The following is a 6,000-nucleotide window of genomic DNA, read 5'->3' as shown; positions in this document are numbered from 1 at the left end:
ATTGTGACCTTGAGCAAGTTAGTTAGCCTTTGTAACCACCAGATTTCTCATCTATAAAATGGAGATACTTTCAGGATTGTTGGATGAAGCACCAAATTCTGTGGCACATGGCCAGCTGTTGTTACTAGCCATCAGTTGAAACCTGGACCATTCTTGAGTGCCTCCTCCTCCCAGAAGCCTTCCTCAATCTCCCAAGGCAGATGGTACCCCACACTCCTCCTTTTGTCTTTGGTTTTCACCTTCTCTATGGGGCTTAATACAGGCAGTTAAAACTATTGGATAGCAGGAATCTTCACCATATCCCCAGCAGCACCTAACAATGCCTTGCACACAGTAGGTCTTCTATAAAAAGCCATTGAATTGAAATAGTCTAAATTCTTCATGGCAAGCTATCCACTTAGCAACCTAAATGTGCTAGTTGTCTACATTGCTCTTTCTCAACAAAAAAAAGGAGATGATTTGCACTTAGAGTCACGCCAGCAAGGTTTGGATTCCACATTTAGCATATTATACAAAATCATGACAAAAATAACCCTTAAACACATCCTTAGAAAGGAGCCATGCTGGAGACTGACATACAGCCTTTCCATAAATCCAACACAGCCACTTCTCACTTTGATTAGTTAAGTACTGGAGGACACAGATGGATTGCATTTAAGGATAAGTGATAGAAATATCACCTGTTTTTAAACCCCAGCATCTCATCCAATGAGGGAACAGGTTCTCATCATGGGTGGTACTAACGAACTGACGTGTTTGGAAGGAAGAGCAAATTCGCTTCTAGTTTGTGTTCATTCCAAGAGGAGAGAGGTACTGCTAATATTATTTAAATTATTTCTTTATTTCTGAGCTCAAATAGCTGAACTTGTATAAATTTAAATGTATGATGCAATTTCACTATGTAGTCACAGGCTAAGGAACTCACTCTGTCTTAACTCACAGGTGAATCCTACTCAGGGTTTTGTTGTACACTTTAGCCTTCAGCAAATTGCAAATGAGAATGATAGGGAATAAGACAGAGGGAAAATACTTGATCTAAAAATGTTCTAAAGCTGCTTTAAGAGCCCTTTTCACTATAATCTTGACTGTTGAAAGATGTGGCTAAATTTCTAGTCTTTCTGCTTTCTCCCTTAATATCGAATACAAGATTGATGTTCCTCCTTATCCAGGGCTCTTAGGGGTTGTGTACAGCTTGCATTTCTCATTGGTGTTCCATAGATGCCCTCTTAGCACTGCCATTGGTCCCAGCTTCCTATGAGAACATGACCTTCCATGTCCAGAGTACAGGGGAAGGGCCTCTTGTGTAAGCACTGCCGACACCTGTAGGGTGACCACTGCACTCTGCCCTTCATTCTTTACTTGTTTAGCCATGAGGCTACAAGCCACTAAAATCTGTAGCTAGCCCCCTGCTCATTCTGCTGTAATTGGAATTTACAGTGCATTCAATTTTCCTGGGTTTGGGGTTTTTTTTTTAAGCAGGCAAAATAATTGAATAAAGTTCTTTAAAGAGTACTCACCCTGGATATGTTTGTGAAGACAATGTTTTTATTATATTATCATAAAATCTTTTTATGTTGAAGTAAGCTCAAGCACCTTTAGGCTAGGGTTGGTGTCTTTTTTATCTGGATCTAGAACGCTACATGATTCCGAGCAAATAATAGGTCATCAGGAAATGTTTATTAAATTTGATGACATTGCATCATAGGCTTGGTGCTTGGATTTTTTACAAGGGTTCCATGAAATCTTGAAGCTGTATGAAAAGTACATGTATATATACATTTTCCTCCTTGGGAGAATATTCCGCTCTAATCTGGGAATACCAGTGACTGCTGTAAACCTTTCCCTTTTATTCTGACCCAGGTGAGAGAGGCACCAGTGGTGTAGAGAATGGAGGGAGAACCTGAGACAGATGATTGAACAGAGGTTGTTGGAGAGTCAAGGCTGAGAGATGCTGGTAGAAAATGGGCACATGAAGGAATGTGGGGAAAATTCTTGCCAGGTATGTCAAAATGTTACCCACATCACCCATAGATGGGGGCAATTTTCAAGGGCACTGCAAAGGGTTCTGTCTCACCTTCTTTAAAAGCATAAAGTTGGTATGCTCCTTGCCAATTCCGCCTAGATCTCTTTCCTCCATCCTAAATCAGAACAACTTAACATCATTGTTGTTTTTCGTGCTCAGAATGCATCCATTAAGACCCAGTTATAAACTCCCTTGAGGCTTCTGGTTTCTGTTAATAGCAAGCTGGGTTACTCAGATCAAAACTCTTGCTGATATATCCAGAGAAAACCATAATCCAAAAAGAAACATGTACCATAATGTTCACTGCAGCACTATCTACAATAGCCAGCACATGGAAGCAACCTAAATGCCCATCAACAGATGAATGGATAAAGGAGATGTGGCACATATACACAATGGAATATTACTCAGCCATAAAAAGGAATGAAATGGAGCTATATGTAATGAGGTGGGTAGACCTAGAGTCTGTCATACAGAGTGAAGTAAGCCAAAAAAAGAAAAACAAATACTGTATGCTAACTCATATATACGGAACCTAAAAAAAAAAAAAAAAAGGTACTCATGAACCCAGTGACAGGGCAAGAATAAGGATGCAGATGCAGAGAATGGACTGGAGGACACAGGGTTGGGGGGGCGGGGGGCAAAGGGGAAGCTGGGACGAAGTGAGAGAGTAGCATAGACATATTTACACTACCAACTGTAAAATAGATAGCTAGTGGGAAGTTGCTGTATAACAAAGGGAGATCAACTTGATGACGGATGATGCCTTAGAAGGCCAGGACAGAGAGGGTGAGAGGGAGTCGCGGGAGGGAGGGGATATGGGGATATGTGTATAAAGACAGCTGATTCACTTTGGTGTACCTCAAAAGCTGTTACAAGAGTGTAAAGCAATTATATTCCAATAAAGAGCTTAAAAAAAAAAAAACTTGCTGAAAACAACAAAAAATACTGCTAAAATAGATTTAAATAAACATCACTCACTACCTTAAAATAATCAAAGATTTGAAAACACAGTAAAGAATTTCCAGGTCAATATCTGGATGAAAGCCTACTATCAAAATGGTAGGAAGATTGCTGTACGATCAAAACCCCTAAGATCGTCTATCATTACTGCTACGGCCACTAGGGGCTAGACGGGCACAAGCCAAGGCCTGAGATGCACAGAAACTGAAGAGTCTCATAGGACACTTTCCCCAAATTAATACATACACAGATTGAGGATAAACCAGATCAAAACCTGCCCCCCTTCCCCCTGCCCCTCAACCTCGGGGGACTGCAGGAAAGCCTGCCATGGTAATAAACAGGGCAAAAGAATTAAAGAGAAAAGGAACAAAAAGTCTTCAAAAAGTTGTAGCAACAGAACACCTTATCGTGGATTTGTCCTGTGGGTACACTTAGCCTGGGTGGGCCAGAGGCGTTCAACCCATGAATTTGGTGTGAAAAGATCTCAGTTGTTACCAGGTGCCTGGCAAATTCAAAATAAAGCCTCTCTGGAGGGGGGCACATTCAAACTAGGCTTCAGAGTACCCCATAAATAAAGACAGTGACCAGTTATCCAATCAAAGATAACTAAGCACCAAGGGAACAAGAACCAGCAAAGCAACAAAGAGAAGAAATATACCCACAGAGAGTTCTGCTATGAGAGCCAGGTTTAAAAACCCAGGTTTCCATGTTTATGGAAATAAATGACAACCTTGAAAATAACTGTAAGGAGACTGAAAGGTTACATACTATATCTGAAAAAAGAACCAAACTAAAGATATAGTGATTGAAAATTAAAACTTAATGATTACATTTGCAAAATATTGACACTATAAGGGAGAAATAATGAACTGGAAGGTGGGGCATAAGACCTTATATAGAATGCAGGACTAAGAGAAGACAATGGAAAAAATACACAAAAGTGTGTAGAAGATGTGGAGAATGTGGTACAAAGTTCTGACGTTGGCATGCCAGGAAGAGACAAAAGAGGGAAAAGCAGATAGGGGTTGAGACTTTTTCAGAACTGATGAAAGATACCTATTCACAGATTTAAAAGACTCAGTGGATTCTAAGCAGAATAAAATAAAACCCATGCCTAAACAACTCATAATGAAACTTCAGAAAACCAAGACATAGAGAAGATCTTAAAGCAACCAGAGAGAAAAGATTATCTTCAAAGGAGGAACTGACAGTGGACTTTAACAGCAAGTCAGAAAAGGGTAGACTGATACAGCTTTAATGCGCTGAAAGAAAATTAGTGCTAACCTAGAATTCTATACACAGTCACACACGCAAAAATCATTCAAAAATGAATTTGGTCCCTTTTCTTAGAGTGCAGTCCCCTAGAAAATTCTGGACACTGTGAGAGAAACTTGAAAAACCCATGTTGACTGATGCACTTTAAAGGGATGGGCTAGGTGATGAGTTTATGTTTGAGAAAGTCATAGAACAAGGCCCTGTAATGGCACACATAGTTGGTGGGAAAGGGAGTAGGGGGTACCTGAGAGGTTGGAGGTGATTGCCAAAGACCAACCAGGCTTACCTTATAATTTGCCCTACTGTGAATACAGCTCGTCGGTGTCAAATACCTGCATTCTCCTTTCATTGATTCCTCAAATAGATGCATCAAGGATCAGTTCATTATCCTTTCCTTACAGGCAGGGTAGATGCTCAAAATACTTAACAATACTAAGGCACCAGCACTCATCACCAAAAGAGATGCCTAATATCAGACTAGATGCTGGCTGTTGCACAAGATCAGGGACCTGGTGGTCCTATTGCATTGTAAGTTGTTACCCCTTTAGTGGCTACAATAGGGAGAAACCCAGGGGAGAGACCTGATCAGCTTCAGCTAGGATGGTGGAGACATTCAAGGTAGCCACTATCTAATAACTGGAATATTGATACATTTGGGGGCACACTAATACATACGTGCTAAACACGAGCCCTTCCAGCCCTTCCACCAGACTCCTTGGTGGGTCTCATCCTTCCTCTGTGCCCTGATCACTGCCTCACCCGTCCCCCTTGCAACTTTAAACCTTTCCACAAAGCTGCTTCCTCGTCTAGTTCTACCAGGAATACTCCTTAGCAAACAATCCTTTCTCAGAACCCTCAGACAGGGATTGCATATTCTACCTTGGCAACTGTTCACTCCTGGATATGACTGTACCATTTGGTTGCACATCACGTAGGCTTTATAAAATGAAAATCAAGATTTATGCAGAAAATGAGAGATATTTCTTTGCTTTATAGTCAGATTCAAGCTAAGCTTCCTTCAAATAAGTTCCTTTGCTACATTTTATATTTGTATAAGTAATTTATTTTCTTCATTACACAGCATATGTTTATAATAGAAAAGTTAGAAAATATAAATAACCAAAAGCACCTATAATCTTTTTCTACCTCCTTCAGGTATTTTTACCTATATATGTATGTATGTATGAATGGATATATACATGTGATCCAATTAACATTCATTTTATATATAAATCTCTTCAGGATAAAGTTATATCTGTATTCATTGTCAATGTCAGATGCACCAAAGTGTGGCCATATTTAGCAAAGAAAACACTTTCCTCTTCCTATATTTGGATTTTAGTGAATGGGTCAAGCACTATCAGTGTGAAGTTGCTTTGACATCAAATGAAAAGTAGTGTAGCAATGCAGCTCAATATGATTTGGATTATCATCTTCAGGTACAAAAGCACATCATGAGTTCAGAGCCCAAGGACTTCATTTTTAAACCTTGGGGCTTGAACTATATTTGAATTCAAATTCAGTAATGCCCTTAGATCAACCTGAGCTGACAAATTCTTTAGAAGAAAGTGGAATAAGGCAATTTGATGGAAATTATACTGTGCAGAGCCTTGTCACTCCAGATATTTCACTTTGACATTAAATTTATTTTCAGTTAATTTAAAAGTAACCACTATATGCCGGATATCCAGGCAATTTGTCATTATTATTCATTTATTTATATGCAGCACTATCATTTA

The sequence above is a fragment of the Hippopotamus amphibius genome, chromosome 6 (genome assembly GCF_030028045.1).
Source record: "Hippopotamus amphibius kiboko isolate mHipAmp2 chromosome 6, mHipAmp2.hap2, whole genome shotgun sequence".
NCBI classification, from domain to species: domain Eukaryota; kingdom Metazoa; phylum Chordata; class Mammalia; order Artiodactyla; family Hippopotamidae; genus Hippopotamus; species Hippopotamus amphibius.
The sequence above is the reverse complement of the archived record's forward strand: the minus strand, read 5'-3'. Positions refer to the sequence as shown.